This window comes from Podarcis bocagei, assembly GCF_964188305.1.
Source record: "Podarcis bocagei genome assembly, chromosome: 2".
NCBI lineage: Eukaryota > Metazoa > Chordata > Lepidosauria > Squamata > Lacertidae > Podarcis > Podarcis bocagei.
This window is the reverse complement of record NC_138126.1, coordinates 13,430,402-13,451,184: the sequence shown is the minus strand read 5'-3', so window position 1 is coordinate 13,451,184 and position 20,783 is coordinate 13,430,402. Positions and strand designations below refer to the sequence as shown.

The 20,783-nt window shown below is 50.3% G+C and overlaps 2 protein-coding genes across 6 annotated transcripts in view; one reads left to right on the top strand and one right to left on the bottom strand.

Annotated features, from left to right (window-relative positions):
- LOC308580351 (uncharacterized protein) overlaps positions 1-5,407 on the bottom strand; it is a 55,855-nt gene extending 50,448 nt beyond the window's left edge. For 2 of the 3 annotated variants that reach the window (XM_081181763.1, XM_081181765.1), the window contains exon 1: positions 5,239-5,407. The gene's annotated coding sequence lies outside the window, so the exon portion shown is untranslated. Of the gene's footprint in view, positions 1-4,492; positions 4,597-5,238 lie in introns of those variants that run through there. The other variant, XM_081181764.1, reaches the window with a different exon arrangement.
- Positions 5,408-5,518: 111 nt separating this feature from the next.
- Positions 5,519-20,783, top strand: part of LOC308580409 (uncharacterized protein) — an 83,189-nt gene continuing 67,924 nt past the window's right edge. The window contains exon 1 of one of the 3 annotated variants that reach the window (XM_081181970.1): positions 5,519-5,599. The gene's annotated coding sequence lies outside the window, so the exon portion shown is untranslated. The remainder of the gene's footprint in view (positions 5,600-20,783) is intronic. The other 2 variants (XM_081181969.1, XM_081181972.1) reach the window with 2 other exon arrangements.

Genomic DNA, 20,783 nt, shown 5'->3' with positions numbered 1-20,783 from the left:
CGGGTTGCTATTCGGCACTTTTGTGCTTCTGCGCATGCGCAACCGCCGAAACCCAGAAGTAACCCGTTCTGGTACTTCCGGGTTTCGGCGGGTCCATAACCCAAAAAAACGCAGCCTGAAGTGCCTGTAACCCAAGGTATGACTGTATTCTGCTGGGAGCCGCCCAGAGTGGCTAGGGAAACCCAGCCAGATGACCAGGGTATAAATTATTGTTATTGTTGTTATTTTGTGCGTGTGTAATTTGCTCCTGCCACCCTCTCTGGTCCCACCCCATCTGAGTCATGTATGATTACCTGTTGATTCCTTTATGTGTCTTGTTTGTTGGTTGGTATGTTTGTTTGCCTGTCTCTCACTTGACTACCATACGTGATGCAGCCACTGGGCCCCAGGCGAAGTCCACGAACCAACCAGTCTACTCCTGGAAAAAGCCACCCTAGAGAAAAAAGAGCAGCATATAGACACACACAGAAAAAACTATAGTGGACCCTCGGGTTACGTTACATTCGGGTAACATAAACTTTGGGTTGTGAATGCGGCGAAACCGGATGTTTTTGCCACTTGCACATGCGCAGAACAGGCACCTCGGTTACAGATTCCGTTCGTAACCGGGGTTACCACTGTACACAAAACCAACACCAGTAATCAAGATGTCTAGGAATCACAGCCCAAACATGACAATGATATTTGCCTGATCTAAATGCTCTGAGAAAGCCACCAATCAATACAGCAAGGAAACCCTCTGGGACTGTCTCACACGAGGAAGATTCCCCTTCCATCAGATGAGCCAATACAGGCAACTCCCCATTTTAGGCAATTATGTGTATGCGGGGGGGGGGGGAGCCCACATCAATGGGTCTAGAGCCTGCCCATCCCTGTTGTAGCTGAGTGCTTTGAACCACAAACTTGAAACAACTTCTGGAGATGCTACAGCAGTACATGAGGAATGAAGATCAGCTTCAAAGGCCAGCCAGGAAATGCTTACTCTGTAAAAGCAAGCAGCTTTTCAAGATATTTATTAACCGTCCAGAACCCAAAATCTTTGAAGAAAGGATCTGCTATCCCTGAAACAAGAGCCAAGATTGTGCCAAACACTGAAAAAACAAAATGATCTTAAACCTGATTCGTAAGATGATAGGAAAAACAAATTAAATTCCAGTGTGCTCTGCCTATTAATCAGCCTGTCGTACAGCTGAATACTTGAGATAAGAGGGATTACAAAAGTCCACAAAAGGCAGCAATGTTTCTCCCCACCTAGTTTTCTTTTTCCTTAATCAGAGTTATCTCTTGTATTCCTTGCCAAGAGCCGAAAGGCAGGAGCTTGCCAGAAAGCAACTTGCTCTGAGTCAGCCAGTCACAAAATGGCCGCTCACTAAGTCCGTTGCAAAATGGCCGCTCACTAATCAAGGCACAATTATGTTCTGAAGCCTTATGAGCCTCTAGCTATCTGCATACAGAACGCAACAAGCTTTCATCAAAGCTACCAAATCCTCAGGGGTTTGAACTGCAAGCTACAAACGTTTTAGAATAAACATTTTAAGTAAATTTAACACTGAAAACAAATGCTCCAGTGAAACATCAGGAGGGAAAAAAATATTATATAGTTTGATGGGGATTGAATTTTGGAGTTTCTACATGCAAAGTGTCTACTCTACCACTGAATGGCCTTTGATTTAGAAAAACCTTCAATTTTGCAGGCAGTTCAATGCTAACCACATTGCTTAAACAACAACCAGTTAATTCAAAAGGACTAAACTTGCCTTTTATAGCACATGCTTAGCTATATTCCCTAAAAAACAAAATGCACACAGGCCCAGGCAGCGGCATAGCATTGGGGGGGGGGGTAGGGCTGCGCAGCCCTGGGCACATTTTTTAGAGGGGGCAAATCCAGGCACGCACCCCAGGCTCCCTCACTGGGCCTGGCTCCAGCGCGCAACTCGCACCCACCCGCAGCAGCTCCGGTCCTGGGTCAGATCCAGATCTGACCCGAGAGGCGGAAAGAAGGAGGAGAATCACGGTACTACTTCCACCCCCATCCTCAGCTGGGCAGTGCTATCTGAAAGACCGTATTCTCCCTTATAAACCTGTGGAAACTCAGGACGCCCTTCTCCCAGTTCCACCACCCTTACAGACAGGGGCGGCCAGATCCATTTTGCCACTTGTGGTGAAACGGGAATTGCCATCTCCTTCGCTTGCCCCACCGCTGCACCCCAGCTCTCACTGAACTTGGCAGGAGCCAGAGCACTCATCTGTGTCGCTCAGCTTCTCCGCCGGGGGGGAGCAACACTGCGCACTGGAACACCTCCCTCTCGGCAGCCCATGTGCTGCCTGGGGTGGGCACTTCACCTCGTCTCATGAACGGGTGAGCTCTGCTTAACGGCACACTTTGTGGGGACGCAGGATGCTTTCAGACTTTGGAGCACCCTTCTTCGAGAAGGTAGACTGGCTCCCTCCTTTTTGTCCTTCCGCCCGCAAGCGAGGACTGTTTTATTCCAACAAGCCGTTAGGAATGAACTGTTTTTTTAAGGAAAGGGCTTTTAATAGTGCTGTGCTGTTTCTAGTATCTTTATGTTGCTAGATTCGTTTTTAATAAAGCCATACCTCATGTTGGGTCCGCTTCAGGTTGCGTTTTTTTGGGCTGCGGACTGCCGAAACCCGGAAGTACCGGAACGAGTTACTTCTGGGTTTCGGCAGTCACGCACACGCTGAATCGCAAAATCACGCTTTGCGCATAAGCGCCGAATTGCAACCCGCGTATGCGCGGACGTGGGTTGCGAACGCTGCGGGTTGCGAGCGTGCATCCCGTACGGATCACGTTCGCAACCCGATCATCTACTGTACTCTTTTGATTCCATAAGAGACTTAGCCCAAATTAAAACGGCACAGATAAAAGACAAAAAGCTAAAACTCGTAAAAGATCATGATTTACAGTCGTACCTTGGGATGCGAACGGGATCCGTTCTGGAGCCCCGTTCGCATACTGAACGGAAGACGCGACGGCGCATTTCGCCCGCTTCTGCGCATGACATCATTTTGACCGTCTGTGCATGCGCGAGCAGCGCAACCCGGAAGTAACGCGCTCCGTTACTTCCGGGTCGCTGCGGAGCGCGACCCGTAAATACTTGTCCTGAAGTGTATTTATCCCGAGGTATGACTGTAGGCCACATGACTCGGAAGCTGTACGCCAGCTCCCTCGGCCAATAAAGCGAGATGAGTGCTGCAACTCCAGAGTCAGTCACGGCTGCACCTAATGGTCAGGGGTCCCCTTTACCCATGACTGTAGTTACTTTTTACCTATGATCTTTTACGAGTTTTTAGCTTTTTAAAAAATCTGTGCAAGTATTGTATAAGGTAAAGGGACCCCTGACTATTAGGTTCCGTCGTGACTGACTCTGGGGTTGTGGCGCTCATCTCGCTTTATTGGCTGATGGAGCCAGCGTACAGCTTCCAGGTCATGTGGCCAACATGACTAAGTCACTTCTGGCGAACCAGAGCAGCGCATGGAAACACCGTACCTTCCCGCCGGAGCGGTACCTATTTATCTACTTGCACTTTGACGTGCTTTCGAACTGCTAGGTGGGCAGGAGCTGGGACAGAGCCATGGGAGCTCACCCCGTTGCGGGGATTCGAACCGCCGACCTTCTGATCGGCAAGTCTGACTCTGGTTTAACCCACGTAACATTGTACAGTCATACCTTGGGTTAAATGTGCTTCGGGTTGAGTGCTTTCGGGTTGCGCTCCGCGGCGACCTGAAAGTAACGGAATGCGTTACTTCTGGGTTTTGCCGCTCATACATGCGCAGAACGCCAAAATGACGTCACACGCATGTGCGGAAGCAGCAAATCACGACCCGCAGACACGGGTTGTGTTCGCTTCTGGATGTGAACGGGGCTCCGGAATGGATCCCGTTCATATCCAGAGGTACCAATGTACACTGGTTGTACACTGACACTAAAGGTATTATTATTACTACTATCATCGTATTATTATTATTACGATGATCTTTTACGAGTTTTTAGCTTTTTCCTTTTATCTGTGCAATTATTGTATACCGATGATCTTTTACGAGTTTTTAGCTTTCTGTATTTTATCTGTGCCGTTTTAATTTGTGTTATGTCTCCTCGAGTCCCGGGGTGCGGGTAAAAGCGGGATATAAATACAGTATGTTGAACATTCTCCTGTGGGTATGCTTAGGATTGCAAACTTAGCTATGGATATGAATTGCCATCTTTTACTTGTTTACTCAGAAGTAAGTCTTAAGAGCCCTGGCTCACCTAATCCAGCATCTTGGTTCTCAAGCTCCTGATATTTAGGAGGAACCTCGGTTGGTTAGAGCATGATGTTGATGACGCCATTTGCAGGTTTGATCCCTCACATAACCGAGCCCCTCAGATGCAAGCTTGCAAAGAACAGCCTTCAAGTTCCTATTCAAGTGTTTAATATGATGATCACTACTAATACAAGTTGCTGTAGTAGTAATAATAATGTTTATTACCTGCCCTTCGCCAGATAGTCCCAGGGCGGCTTACAGCAAATATGAATTACAGCGTAGGGAAGGTTCCAGAAAATTAGGTCAGCCTTCGCACGGCAGTGTCACGTGGGTGTCAGTTTCCTTCTTTCCTACCCCGCGCGCGCCATTTTATGTGCTCCCAAAGCTTTCTACTCCTTTAACGTAGCCGTTTCTAAAAGGGAAATCGCGAGAAACAAATTAGTATGGCAAGTGAGCGCCTTTCTTTCCGCAAAGGAAAATCCTCTGGGGTTTTTCCGCAAAGGAAAAAAAACACCAAAGCAAAATAAAATCCTATTTTTACCCGCCCTCCCGCGCTGCTCGCGCCTTCTCCGAGAGACACACACACACACACAAAGAAACAAGGGGACCGATTCAGCCACATAAAAAGAAAAAGGCTTGTCGGTTTCAGCGGCAAAGATCTGAGCGCCTTCAAATCGTTTTCGCGTTAAAATCGATGGGATGCTAAAGCCCGTTTGGCCCAACGTCCCTCCCTCCTTCCTCGCATCTCAAAACTACTGGCGATCTTGCATTTTTCCGGGAGGGGTAGCGCCCTGTTAAATCTATTTTTATTTTTTAAAATAGTATTTTATTTTAAATAAAGGCCGCGCAAAATAAAGAGGGGGCAAATGCTCCATGAAACCAGGCTGAAGCCGCTCGAGTCTTGCATTGTTTAGTCTCCCCAGCCGTTTCCCCGCAGCCCGCCTAAAAAAAATAACCCCCAAAAGTCTTACTTGGTCGCCTCCGGAGGAGATTCCCAGGCCGGCGATTTCACCAGGTTTCTAGCCCAACAGCGTCTTGCAAACTCGCGCCTTTATGGAGGGGGGGGGGCCGACTTCTCGTCTAGCTAGCAGGAATTAAAAAGACCCTCCCATCTTGCATCTCGAAATACACAATATGCAAAGGACTTGGCGACGTTCCCAGGCACGCCGGTCTGCCTTCGCCCGGAGCATGTTGGGAATTGTAGTGCCCGCCCAGCGCCAACTACGGGACGGCGAAGGGGCCAAACTTCCGGAGCCCAAGGACAAGGAGGTGACAGAATCATAGAATTGGAGTGCTGAAAGGGACCGCAATCTGGTGACATCTGCTGAACAGGTACAGAAATCGAAACCACGTGGAAACCATGCTCTTTTAATATTTTATTTATGCGCAAGTACACAAACACATGGCTGTTTGTGTTTTTGTTTGTTTGTTTAAATAAAACAGCATTTGGCAAATATGAATTAAGCCATATTCCAGATTTATTCCAAAGCAGAACACAAGTGCTGCCAGTATAATAGAAAGCCGTTGGTGGAAGTAACTGTGTGGGGTAATGGTTCATATTGGGCTAGGGTGGACTGACTCAGCAATAAACGGAAAGCCACCCACCCACCGCAATATCCCAAAGAGACACTTTTAGGCTGGGAAAATTCTTGATAGAAAACGATGAGAAGTGTTATAAAATTGGGGAGTATGGTGATAATATCGGGAGCTCCATAGAAAAGATAGGAATGTTACAAAAAAAGGCAAGGTTTGTCAGATTTGCCAATTCCTCTCTTCCCACTTTATGGTCTTCTTCTTATAGAATTCCCTCTGAGCTCAGGCAGACTTCAACAGGGATGACATTTCAACATTCAAATATACTACTGTAATTACCCAGTGCCTTTGCTGGTGTTGCTGGAGATTGTTATGATCTGAACTCTGGGTTATTATCTGCATCTTTTCATTTTTGTTGGTGATTTTTAACATTAATGTTACATTACTTCTTCGCCACAGCGCATTGAGGGATGGCCCCCAACTTGGACAGCTTTAAAAGATTAGACAAATTCACTGAGGTAAAAGGCTATCAGTGGCTACAAGCCATGGTGGCCATGCTCTGCCTCTGCTGTTGGAGGCAGTGATGCTTCTGAATATTATTATTATTACATATTATTATTATTATTATTATTATTATTATTATTATTATTATTATACCAGCTGGAAACAGCAGGAAGGGAGAGGGCTCTTCAGAGGATCTGTGATCGTAAGCCCTTGAGGATTTTATAACATAGTACAGTGGTACCTCTAGATGCGAATGGGATCCATTCTGGAGCCCCGTTTGCATCTAGAAGGAAACGTAACCTGTGTCCACGCGTCTGCGCGTGCGCGGGTCACATTTCGGTGCTTCTGCGCATGCGTGTGATGTCATTTTGAGTGTCTGCGCATGCGCAAACGGCGAAACCCGGAAGTAATGTGCTCCGTTACTTCCGGGTTGCCGCGGAGTGCAACTCGAACGCGCTCATCTCAAAGCACATTCAACCCGAGGTATGACTGTAAAAGTGATCGTGGTAAAAGTAAAAGTCTTCTCATGAGAAGAGAACACTCCCTGGAAAAGACACTGATGTTGGGAAAGATGGAGGACACAAGGAGAAGGAGAAGGGGACAAGATGGTTGGACAGTGTTCTCGAAGCTACCAGCATGAGTTTGACCAAACTGCGGGAGGCAGTGGAAGACAGGAGTGACTGGAGTGCTCTGGTCCATGGAGTCACGAAGAGTCGGACATGACTAAACAACTAAACAACAACAACAACAAGTGATTGGTTTACATATGCATTGCTTCCCATAAAATTTACCAGTAACATTACGCGTTTTTTAGGGGTGGGCTGCACGCCTGAGCCCCCTTTTAAATCCTGGGTCCACCATGGATTCAATTCCTGGAATAGCCAGGCTAGTTTCCCGGTGAGGTGATGGCCCTCTAAACATGGGCCTTTAAGGTAACAAAGGAAATGGCTCTGTGCTAGATTGCAAACGGGTGTGGTCTGCTCCCTTACTTGGTTGATGGTGCAAAAGACAAAGGCCAGAGCTGAATGTGACAGCTGGGCTAGAAGAAGGCAGAAGCCTGATACTGAGATCTCTGCTTGATCCCATACCCTTCTAAAATGTGGGGTTTGGGTGGTATTGGGTTTTTGTTTTTGTTTTGATTACCGTATTTTTCGCTCCATAGGGCGCACCTGACCATAGAGCGCACCTAGTTTTCAGAGGGGGAAATCAAGGGGAAAAAATATGACACCCCCCCTCGCTCTGGGAGCAGTGGACAGACTGCAGACAGCCTGTGCGCTTCTCCCAGACCTTCTCCCTGCTTTTGCGGGAGGTGGGGGAATTTCCCCATCTCCTGCAAAAGCCCACAGGAGCCACGCACCCTTTAAGGAGCGCACGGCTCCTGCGGGCTTTTCTGCGAGGAGGGAGAAGGGACTGACACAGCCAGTCAGTCCCTTGTCCCTCCTTGGGGAAAAGCCCCCAAGAGCGGTGCGCTCTTTAAAGGGTGCACGGCTCCTGCAGACTTTTCTACGAGGTGGGGGAATTCCCCCACCTCCCACAGAAGCCTGCAGAAGTTGCGCGCTCTTTAAAGGGGCCGCACGGCTTCTGCTGGCTTTTCTAGGAGGTGGGGGAAAGGACTGATGCAGCCAGTCAGTGCCTTCTCCCTCCTGGGGAAAAGCCCACAAGAGCTGCGCAGAGTTTGTGTGCGGCTCTTGGGGGCTTTTCCCGCCTGCCTCCCCCCTGCATTCACTCCATAGGACGCACACACATTTCCCCTTGCTTTTTAGGAGGGAAAAAGTGCGTCCTATAGAGCGAAAAATACGATATATATTTTGTGGTTTTGATTTTGTTCTGAGAGCCGCCCTGAGACCTCCAGGTATAGGGCAGTATATTAATAATAATAATAATAATAATAATAATAATAATAATAATAATAATAATGTGTTTGATGCCAAGGCTTTGATTATAGGAGAAGCAAGACCTTCTGGGGTGTTCATACTGTGAGCTCCTCCACCAAAAACCATAGATCATAAAGAAACCACAGTGTTCACTGCCCCGTGGCTAGGTATGTTCCTGGAAACCCTAGGATCTATAACCACTCAGAGATTGGGGTCCATTCACAGCCAAGTCCCTTTACGCACCAGCAACAAGTCCCTTTACGACACCCAGCTAGAGATGGCAAGGCCTGGAAAAAACCCCGGAGAAATTGGGGGGTGGGGGAAACCAGGCTATTTCCATTTTTTCCCCAAAGCTGATTTTCCTAAAAAATTGGGGGGGGGAATAGTTTGATATAGTCTGATATAGTTTGAACGTTCCACACACTATTTCCCCCCTCAATTTTTCCTTTAAAAAATGGCTTTAGAAAAAAACTGGGGGAAAACGTCCGCCCCCCCTCCCCCAGTTTTTCCATTTTTTGCACACACACTTTGGAGCTCCCTGCAGACTGACAGCAGGCAGGTGCTCTCAGCGTACTCTTTCTGGCAACTGCTCAAAACATTTTTGTTAGGGCCAGCCCATCTGAACACGTAGAAGCTGCATGCGATTTACATCTTTTTAACCACTGCTGACTTTTAAATACCTGCTTTTAACTGTGTTTCATCAATCATTTTAATATTCTGTTGTATATTTTTGTAAACTGTTGAGAAAGCTCTCTTACCATCATGCAGTTTATAATATATAATAACAAATTCAATTAAAAAACACACACACTCCTTTTCTGTCATAAATGTAGGGGTTGCTCGTGCGCAAGTTGGTGCCACTCCTGGCTAGGTTGCCTTGTTAAACCTTTTCTGTCTGGACAGCCCTACACTTTGTGGCTGTTCAGTCGCTAGCAGAATCCGTCAGTGGGCGTTTCTTAAACCTTTTCCAGCATAAAAGTTGTTTGACTCCAAGTCTCCTCCTACTCTCCCTGCGTGGAAGTCTTCTGCGCAGGGAGGGTGTGGGTAGCGGAGGACCCGTGCTCTCCTCGCTGATCTCTGGCGAGGAGTCCAGGAGCCCCCTCGCCGATTCCCCCATCTGCCCCCCTTTATCCCTGGTGTTACGCTGATTTCCTTCCCCAGCTGGTGAGCTGCCTCTCCCCCTGCTGGGCCCTTCTCCAGCATCGCTTGAGAGCCTAGCCTCCGCCTCTGGCTCCGATGTCAGTTCCCTGACATCCACCTCCCCCCCAGGACCCCCTTCACCCCCGGCCCGACCTTTTGATCCAACTTCGTCCCTTTCCTCGGCCGACGATGCGGGGAATCCCCGGACGGAGCTGTCGCCATCCTCTGAGGATTCAAAACCCGCTTCCCACCCACTCCGATCTCTCCCCGCGGGGTGGGCCTCCCAGTCTGATTCTTCTTCCTCCGAAGCCTCTCCTCCCTCCTCTTCGGAGGCAGAAAAACCCACAAAATCCTCCTCATCGTCTGTGGTTCCAAATTGCTCCTCCCAGAATCTCGCTAGTGGTTTGGGCTTGTCCGGGAACAGGCAGTGGAATTCCTCCACAAGATACCCGTCATTGATTGCCTCCGCGGGAACCCACATGTTTTCCGACCCGGGTACTCCACCTGGCGCCCTCGCCACCTTGAATTGAGTATTTCCGTGGCCTGGTTGTGGTGTTCCCTCTCTTCTATCTGCGGGTGTGTGGTGACTTTGCTTTCCCGCCCCGGGACTACCCGCCCCTCCCTGTATGGTGAGAGTAGTGACGTATGGAACACCGGGTGTATCTTCATGCTGTCAGGCAACTTGAGCTTGAATGCCATGGGGTTCACCTGCTGTGTTACCTCAAACGGCCCCAGCCGCCTTGGCTGCAACTTCTTGCACCCCCCCTTAAAGGGTAACCCTTGGGTTGACAACCACACCCGGTCCACCACCCGTATGGTTTCCCCTTCCCTACGGTGCTTGTCTGCCTGCCTCTTGTAAATTTCCTTGGCCCGTTCCAAGTTCATCTTAAGTTGCTGGTGCAGGGCCTCCATTTCTTCCACAAACTGCTCTGCCGCAGGTACGCTCCACCCTTCCTCCCCACTCCCCGGGAAGGCCCTGGGGTGACACCCATAATTGGCCATGAACGGGCTCATTCCCGTGGACACATGTTCAGCGTTATTGTATGCAAATTCAGCCAGTGCTAGTTTCTCTACCCAATCGTTCTGCCTCTCGCTGACGTAGCAGCGTAGGTATTGCTGGAGTATACTGTTCGCTCTTTCTGCTTGCCCGTTGGTTTCCAGATGTCTCGCCATCGAGAAGCTCACCTCTACCTGCAGCAAGCTCATGAGCTTCTTCCAGAACCGGGAAGTAAATTGTTTCCCGCAATTCGAAATTACCCTCGAGGGAGCCCCATGCAACCTGAAGATGTGATCCACAAACAACTTGGCTGTCTCCTCTGTGGTCACCGCATGTGAACAAGCTATGAAATGGCACATCTTTGTCAATAGATTGACTACTACCGTGACTGCTGTCTTCCCCAGGGACTTGGGCAAATCGGTCATAAAATCAATGGACACCACCTCCCAGGGTCTTCCCGGCGTGGGTAAGGGTTCCAGTAACCCTGCAGGGGCAGCCCTCTCCCCCTTTGCCCTTTGGCAGCGGTCGCACCCCTGTACATATTCCCGTACATCCTCCCTCACCCTTGGCCACCAGAACTGCCTGGTGACGAGCATCATGGTTTTGTGCTGTCCAAAGTGCCCAGCTGTGGGGTTGTCGTGGAGTTGTTTGAGTACCTTTCCCCTCAGGGTCTTCCCCGGTACATACAGCGCCCCCTTATAGTACAGCACCCCTTCCTTTTCCTCAAAACCCCCTTGGTTTTCTCTGCCATCTCGGAGTTCCCAGATTTTAGTTTGAGCAAATACGTCGTTTCTAGTAAGCCCGGCCAGTTCTCGTTTCCCAACCAAGGCTCCCCCACAAACCCATCGGTCCTCGGGGATCACGTGTCATATCTCCGGCGGTCCCTCTCCTTCCATGTACTCCGGCTTCTGGGAGAGAGCATCTGCTCTTACGTTTTCCTCTCCTGGCACGTATCGGATTTCGAAGGAAAACTTGAAGAACTCCTGTGCCCATCGAATCTGTCTCTGGTTGAGTACTCGTGCGGTCCTCCAGTACTCCAAGTTCTTGTGATCAGTACAAACCTGGATCTTGTGCCGTGCCCCTATCAGCAGATGTCTCCATCGGCGAGATGCCGCATAGATCGCAAGCAGTTTGCGGTCGTACACCGTATAGTTTTGCTCCGACTTGCTCAGCTTCCTCGAGAAAAAGGCACACGGCTTCCATTCCTGCTTGCTCCTCCCTGGCTGCAAAAGAACCGCCCCAATGGCTCTGGCGGACGCGTCGGTCTCAAGCCTCATGGGTTTCTCCAGATCAACGTGCAGGTGCTGCTCTTCCGAAGCGAACGCCTTCTTCAGTCTTTCAAAGGATTGCTGGGCACTTTCTGTCCAGACAAACTTCTTTTTGCTACTCAGACAATCTGTGATGGACACTGTCAAGTTGGCGAAGTTCTTGATGAACTTCCTGTAGAAGTTGCTGAACCCTAGGAACCTCTGCACGTCCTTCCGGGTTTGGGGGGCCTTCCATTCCAGCACCGCTTGCACCTTGCTTGGGTCCATTGCTAGGCCTTTGTCTGACAACTTGTACCCCAGGAACTCGACTTCTCTGGCGTGAAACTGACATTTTTCTAGCTTGACCCACAACTGGTGCTTCTGCAGTCTCTTTAGCACTTCACTGATGTCGCTGACATGTTGCTTCTCATTGTCCGAATAGATTAAGACGTCGTCCAAGAAGGCTACGCAGTTCTTGTACAGCAGGGACCCCAACACGTGATGCATGAAAGCTTGAAAACAGGCGGAGCCCGACTGTAATCCAAATGGCATAACTAAGTACTCAAAGGCCCCCAGGGGTGTGAACATTGTGGTCTTCCATTCGTCCCCCTCCCTCATCCTAATCAAGTTGTATGCTCCCCTGAGGTCTAGCTTGGTAAACATTTTTCCCTGCCTCACCCGTGTTAAAATGTCGTCAATCCTGGGCATTGGGAAGGTCACGGGTTCTGACACCAAATTGACGGCCCTGGAGTCCACAACGAGCCTGGGTTGATTAGTACCTTTTTTGTCCACAAAGAACACCGGACTGCCCCCCACTGCCTTTGATTCTCTTATGAAACCTCTTTTCAGGTTCTTGTCAATAAATTCCCGCAACTCCTTCATCTCCCTGTCCGACATGGCATACAGTTTACCCACCGGCAGCTGCGCCCCTGGGAGCAAGTTGATTTGGCAGTCAAAGGGCCTATAGGGGGGTAGTCTATCCGCCTCCATCTCGCTGAAGACCTCTTGCAGGTCAGCATATTTTGGTGGCACCTCCCCTTTCGGCTCCACAGCTATCCCAGCCACCCTGGCCACGGTCATCCTTGGGGTTTCCCCCCTTAGACAGTGTTCCAAGCAGTAGGCTGACCCAAAGTTAACCATCCGCTGATGCCATGCCACTACTGGATCATGTAGTGCCAGCCAGCTCATCCCTAATATTATTGGGGGTCCTGCCAGTGTGGCTACGTGAAAGGCAATGGTCTCCGTGTGCCTGGAAACCCTCATTCTCATTGGTGGGGTCTGGTGCGTCACCTCCCCTCCCAGAAGCTCCCTGCCATCAATGGTGGTCACTTGCAAGGGAAAATCCAGGGGCAGCAGGTGGAGCTGGTGCTCTAGGGCGAAGTCCTTGCTGAAGAAATTGCAGGAACTGCCTGAATCCAACAGCCCCTTCACCTTGACTGGGTGCCCATTCGGGAGTTCTAGCATCACTTCTATGGCTATGGCCGCTCTGGGGGGGTCTGGCTGGGGCACTTCTATTGGTTGCTGGCCTGGCTGCTGTGCCCGCTGAGTGGCAGCCAAGCGTTGGCGTTTCCCTGCTCCTGCCCCTCCCCCCCCTCCTCACCTCCAGCAGCCCCCACCATTCCTTGCCAGGCCTTTCTTTGAGGGCAGACCCTGGCAAAATGTCCTGGCCGCTGGCAGAGGAAACACTTCTTATTAGTTTTCCAATCCTTTCCCTCCCTTTTGCGACTTTCACTGGAGTTTGAAACCTCCCGCACGCGCACGCCATCAATTTCCATTGGCTCCGCCGGCGGGGAAGGCTGCCTCGGTATTTCAGGAACGTGGTAGTCATGGCAACGTTCCCCTCTCCCTTCGCGCTTCTCCTGAGCCCGCGCTTCCTGTCTTACGCCAATCACAAGCACAGCCTTGGTCAGCTGATCCATCGACTGCGGGCGGGGCGCGTGGGAAAGCTCATCCTTCACCGTTGGGGACAACCCCTCCTCAAACAACATCTGAATGGGTTCCGAGTCCAATTCCCACCCGAGCCGGTGGACTAACGTGGCAAAGCGCAACCAGTAGTCTCTAACTGACTGGTTCCCCTGTTTACAACCCATCAGTTCCCGCCGAGTCACACTTTGCTGCACATCACTGGAATACATCGCATCCATCGTCTGGAAGAATTTCCTCAGGTCTTTCAAGGCAGCATTTTGTGTTGCCATTAGGGGCCTGATCCATTCCCTGGCCCCATCCTGCAGATGCCCGACAATGTAGGCCACCCTCTCCCCATCGTCCGCAAAATCCTTATGCTGCAGTTCCAAAGCGTATTCTATTTCCATTCGGAACGCGTTGTAGTCCTGGGGCTTCCCCCCAAACTTGTGTACCAGTCCCGGTACCTTCCTTGCTACGGGGGTGGGTCTGACCTGTTCATCATGAGCCCGCCTTTCTTCCAACCGCGCCGTGAGAAGAGCCACATGCTGTTCCAAATTTCGGTTCCTCTCCACCAGATTTTACACTCCAACTGCTCCCTCCGTGGCGCCGGCTTCTCCGGCTCATTCTGCTGCCTGCCTGTCGCTGCGCACAAGCAACGTCAAGGACTGACGGATTGCTGTCATAAATGTAGGGGTTGCTCGTGCGCAAGTTGGTGCCACTCCTGGCTAGGTTGCCTTGTTAAACCTTTTCTGTCTGGACAGCCCTACACTTCGTGGCTGTTCAGTCGCTAGCAGAATCTGTCAGTGGGCGTTCCTTAAACCTCCCCCTGCTGGGCCCTTCTCCAGCATCGCTTGAGAGCCTAGTCTCCGCCTCTGGCTCCGATGTCAGTTCCCTGACATTTTCCTTTCAGACTTTGAGTCTTAGTGCAACATACTATTCAGTACAGTGGATGCTCAGGATGCAAACGTGATCCGTATGGGATGCACGTTCGCAACCCGCAGCGGCACATCTGCACACGCACGGGTTGCAATTTGGCTCTTCTGCGCATGCGCAACCCCCGAAACCCGGAAGTAACCTGTTCCAGTACTTCCTGGTTTTGGCAGGTCCGTAACCTGAAAAAACGCAACCTGAAGTGTCTGTGACCTGAGGTATTACTATAACTGGATGTTGGTTACTTCTGAGCCTGGCATGCAAAAAAATTGCCTTATGCTTTGCCCTGGCTGTCCTCAAGTAGAGATGGAAAGGCCTGGGGGGGAGTGGGGGGGGAACAGGTCCCCCCCCTCACCCCCTTTCCCCCCAAAGCCATTTTTTATAAGTTCTTGAGGAAAAATGACAAAGAGGAAGAGCAAGAAGAAATTGAAAATGATAGCAATAGTTCAGAAAATGAGATAGAATAAACTGCATGTATATGTTGTGTCTTCTGGGTTTGTTATTGTTGTTGTTGTTTAAAAAAACACTACTCAAAGGGTAGACCTTCTATGGAGCTTAAATATTGAGATGGACCTTAACTTTATTTGCTGTTGGTGCTAAGGGGCAAATCTGATTATTTTTTATGTTGATGGTTTCTTGCTTTTTTTGTTGTTGCTTTTCAGGGAAAGGGGGTGGTTACCTGTTTTATTGCAAGCATAATACAGTCATACCTCATGTTACGTCCACTTCATGTTATGTTCTTTCAGGTTACATTCCGCAGCAACCCGGAGGTACCGGAAAGTGTTACTTCCGGGTTTTGCTGCTCACGCATGCACGCAAAATGACATCACACGCATGTGCAGAAGCGGCGAGTCGCAACGTGCGCATGCACAGACGTGGCGCTGCGGGTTGTGTTCTTTTCATGTTGTGAACGGGCCTACGGAACAGATCCTGTTCGCAACCAGAGGTACCACTGTACTTTTATCTACACTGTGTTTCACGCAATTTGTAAAACTACTCCACACTAAACTTTTTTTCAATTTTTCCAAAATTTCCATTTTTTTCGGAAAAATGCGGGGGGGGGTGATGTTTGTTTCTCTTGGCTTCAAAATTCCCGGAAATTTTACATCTCCACACCTGAAAATTCTCTAACAATCAATGTTTTATTTCTTGATCAATCAGGAAAACGTACTGCAAGAAATCAAGGAAACTGGTCAGAGGTTGAAGTTTGATCTTTGTTTACCCAGATTATATACAGGTCAGACATGCGAGGAACTCAGTGGTATGATCCAACTGTTTCCCAAACCGCAAAAGATAGGTGTTTTCAAACCTGAGCTATGTTGGAGTAACTGGACATGGGAAGGGGTTAATTTCCTTCATGGGCATAAATCACTCCATGGATAAGAATCAGAGGCACAAGAACAGTCAAGTCAGTTGCTATGGTAACAGCCCAGGGCCCTGGCTGTATAAAGTGATTAATGTATGTCAGTTCAGTAGTGTCTGCTGTTTCATCTTGAATTGCTGAACGTAAGAGCAACGGAGACACCCGCGCTCTTCTCCCCGTCTCCCACATTCAGATCAGGTCCGGGGGCAGCCTGGAAACGCGCTGCGTCTCCCTGTTGTCCCTGGAGTGGTGGGGCAGGCAGCGGGAGAAGCGCTCTTCTCCCCGCCGCCCGCCTTGAGATCAGGTCCGGGGGCAGCCTGGAGACGCGCTGCGTCTCCCTGTTGTCCCTGGAGTGGTGGGGCAGGCAGCGGGAGAAGCACTCTTCTCCCCGCCGCCCGCCTTGAGATCAGGTCTGGGGGCAGCCTGGAGACGCGCTGCGTCTCCCTGTTGTCCCCGGAGTGGTGGGGCAGGCAGCGGGAGAAGCGCTCTTCTCCCCGCCACCCGCCTTGAGATCAGGTCCAGGGGCAGCCTGGAGACGCGCTGCGTCTCCCTCTTGTCCCCGGAGTGGTGGGGCAGGCGGCGGGGAGAAGCGCTCTTCTCCCCGCCGCCCGCCTTGAGATCAGGTCCGGGGACAGCAGGGAGACGCACTGCGTCTCCCTGTTGTCCCCGGAGTGGTGGGGCAGGCAGCGGGAGAAGCGCTCTTCTCCCCGCCGCCCGCCTTGAGATCAGGTCCGGGGGCAGCCTAGAGACGCGCTGCGTCTCCCTGTTGTCCCCGGAGTGGTGGGGCAGGCAGCGGGGAGAAGCGCTCTTCTCCCCGCCGCCCGCCTTGAGATCAGGTCCGGGGACAGCCTAGAGACGCGCTGCGTCTCCCTGTTGTCCCCGGAGTGGTGGGGCAGGCAGCGGGAGAAGCGCTCTTCTCCCCGCCGCCAGCCTCCAAACCACTTTGGGAGACAGCGGGATGGCGGCGTTCCGCCTCCCTCTGTCCCCCGACCCTGTGGGGCTGGCGCTGGGGCTCTCCTGAGGCCTGGAGAGCGAGAGGGGTCGGTGTGCACCAACCCCCTCTCGCTCTCCAGGCTTCAGTGAAAGCCTGCATTCGCCCCATAGGACGCACCCACATTTCCCTTTCATTTTTGGAGGGGAAAAAGTGCGTCCTATAGGGCGAAAAATACGGTACTCTGTACTGGTATGTATCACCACATAAACCCTATGTCCAGAACTGTTTTACTCATCTTTATCTTCTGCAGCAGTAAACCATCAGAATGTTTTTCAGCTTCTGTGTGGTGACTGGTACCTTAAGCCAGTGTTTCCCAACCTTTTTTGGGCAAAGGCACACTTGTTTCATGAAAAAAATCTCGAGGCACACCACCATGCCAGATGGGGAAAGGTCACTTTTTACCTATGTAAAAAAAAATAAAAAAACAGTAACAGCATAGAAGGTAATGGTAAGCTATAGCTTGTTTAGCTTATACCTAAATCCGACACTGATTGGTCTCCCTTCCAAGGCATTCGAGGTCCCACATGAAAGCGAGCCCCCAGCAAGGCCTCGACGGCCTGCAAGGCGCTTCCCCTTGCGAGTAGGAAACGGACGGGCGGCGGCCCGAGCACGACCTGGCACCCTCTCAGCTCAGCGAGCACGACCTGAAAGCTCTGGCCGCCTCCCTGCACGCCCTCCTGGACCTGGAGTACGGCGGCAGCAGCGCGCCTCCTTCGACGGGCCCCGACGGCAACCACGAGCGGCCCCGTCGGCGGGCCTCGGCGGCGGACCTCCTGCAGGATAGCTCCGGCTTCACGCCGGACTACGAGGGCTTCGAGTACCGGGGCGACCCTTACGAGGAGGTGGAGCCGCTGCGGAACCTGCCCGCCTTCGAAGCGTGCTCGCCGGCCTCGTCCGAGTCCAGCATCGACATCTGCTTCCTGAGGCCCGTCCACTTCGCCAACGAGCCCGGCAGGACGGAGCGCACGCTGCAGCCGCTGCCCAAGAGCGCGGTGCCGACGCCGCAAGCCAGCGGCACCTACAAGCGCGAGGTTTTCCGCAGCAAAGGCAAGCAGCTGAGCCGCTCGCTCAAGGAGTTCCCGCGCAGCAGCGGAGGCGGCGGCGGCGGCTCCGAAGGCATCGCCAGCACCAGGCTGTACAGCACCCGCAGCAGCAGCGGCAGCCGCCTGCCGGCCCCGACGGAGAGGGGCTTCCCGGCCCACGGCGCCCCCTCCGCCGCCTCCCGGAGCTCCCAGCGGCACCACTTCCCGCCGCCAAGAGGAGCGGGCGACCAGCCCAGCTTTCTGGAAGTAAGGAGAGCAAAAGGCAAGGGCAAAGGCGCTTCCTAGCCAGGGTCTAAGCGTGCCTATGTGGGGCACGTTACAGCCCCGTGACGTCAGCGCCACGCAGGCAGCCAGGCAGGCAGACGGCAAGAGCCCCGCGCTGGGCGGCCTCTCCTCGCCGCCGCCACCCCGCCTCTCGCCGCCCGACTCGCCCGCCTCCCTCCCACGGCACACCAGGCAACGTCTGGCGGCACACTAGTGTGCCGCGGAACACCGGTTGGGAAACACTGCCTTAAGCAACTTTCACTGCATGGGTATCTCACCCAAGACTCCCAACAAGCTAGCTAGCTTCAAAAACAAATGACTCAAATCTCAAAAGGCGAAAAGGTTTTTCTCAACAATCTAAGCACAGCCTAGGATTTATAACCCAATGTTGGAGAGAAGTTTGGAAGAGAGACTCCTCTCCAGTAGCAGAGTGTATCACAATGGCAATTTCTACCAAGCACATTAAAACTCAGCTTGCTTTACACCTGCCGTCAGTTACTGTAAAACAAATGTTCCCCACAGAAATGTTGATTTTGTTGTGGGCACCCGTCTGTCTCAAGAGACAAAAGATGCATGTGCGCAACAAAGGAGGAGGAGAAGCGAGCAGGCGTGAGGCGGGAATGGGGAGGAGGAGGAGGGGAGGTGTACGCAGACAGAAAGGCTAGGCGAGAGAGAGGGAGAGAGAGAGAGAGAGAGAGAGAGAGAGAGAGAGAGAAGCCCAGGCAGCTTGCTCCGACTGGCTCCTCAGAGAGAGGAGCTAGTTTAGGGAGAGAGAGGGAGGGAGAAGCCCAGCGTGCTATGACTGGCTCCTCAGAAAAAGAACTTTTGCCTCTGTCCCCCCCCCCTTAAACTCCCCTTCGCGTCCAGTTGTCCACCTCCTTCCACACATGCACCCCGCATGTGCTTCTCGTCCCTCCAATTTGAGTGTTAATTGGGCCTGTATTTGGCTGGTTTGGACGATGCTGAGCAGACAACGCAGACGTCACTGGCCCACTTCAGAACTGCTTTCTTTAGCCTGGCTGCCACCCAGAGGAGAAACAGCACTGGCAAGAGGTCCACAGTGCAGCCACCCTCCACTAGCTCAGCCAGTAATAGGAAGCGTTCTTTTGGGGCGGGGTGGTGTTAGTAATAAGCCAGCTCCAAGCAAAGGTTTGCAGCCAACTGCAGAAACCAGCCAGGAACTGAGGGGCTTAGATGCTAGTCATGCAGGGGAGAACCGGCAGCTGCAGACTGCTCTTCCTTTTTTAAAAAATATTTTTATTAGCAGTTTCAACATAACAAATTATCAAACCATATAGTCGCTGACATTAATTTTCCCCCTTTCCCCACTCCCTCCCTCCCTTCCATCCTTCCCTCCCCCCCCACCAAGGACTTCCCTCAGCTCCTCTCTGATTTCTCAGCACATATTATTCTCTGCATGTTATAAAGTTGTACATATCCTTACATTATCTATCTAACATGTTATCAACCAATAAATTGGTGTATGTTTATTCAAAACCTGCCAAGGAGTCCAGTTCATTTTGTTGTCTTTTTAGATAATTTGTAAAAAGCTTCCGTTCTTCCTTAAAGTCATAGTTGTCCTCGTCCCACAATTTGTATGTCAATTTAGCCAGCTCTGCATAGCTCATCAGTTTTTCTTGCCACTGTTCTTTTGTTGGGATTTCCTCGTTCTTCCATCCTTCTGCTATCAAGACTTTTGCCGCTTTTGTAGCATACATAAATGAATTCTTTGTTTTTCTCGGCAGGTCTTGTCCTGCAATCCCTAACAAAAATGCTTCTGTTTTTTTTTACAAATGTCATTTTAAACATTTTTTTTCAATTGATTATATATCATTTCCCAAATTTTTTAAATTTCTCTACATTCCCACCACATATATGATAAAAAGTCCCTTCTTTTTCTTTACATTTCTAACATATATTTGAGTCGGTTTTATACATTTTTGTAATCTGTACTGGTATAATATACCATATATACATCATTTTCATATAATTTTATTTCAAGAGAGAACAATCTGTAAATTTCAAGTTTACTTTCCACAGTTTTTCCCAAGTTTCTCCTCAAATTGTATTTTGTTGTATATTATGTCCTATATCCTGTGCCCATTTGAACATAACTGATTTGACTTCCTCATCATTTGTTTCCCATTCTAGCAAAATACTATATGCTTTCTTCAGCAGCTTCCCTTCTTCTATAACTTCCTATTGAAATATATAAATTGTATAACGAAACCCCTTCTTATTATCTTCCTTGTACATCTCATGTAATTGTCTGTAGTGTAACCAACTCTGAAAATGGTCTTTAATTTCCTCATAGTCTTTTAGCTTCCATTTCCCTTCTTGATCCTTCAACAATTCTCTATATGTAGGCCACTTCCTTTTTTTGCCAAGCAGTTTGAGTAACAAAGCTTCAATTGGCGATACCCACTGGGGTGTTTTTTGTTCTATTAAGTCTTTGTATCTCTCCCACACCCTCATTAGAATCATTTTTTGGTCTGCAAATTCAAGTAATTCTGTTTCAAATTTTAAAATATATATGATTTTTTTCTCATTGGTGGCATAAATTCCCACCAACATCACCTTCTCTCCATGGATTTTTATTTGTATTATTAAGATTCTGCCTTTCTAATCTTTTTGAATCAATTTGGGTTCTAGTGCAGGATTAATATAACAAACTACTCCTCTCTTTTTTGCATTATCTGCTGAGATGAAATCCCATCCTAAT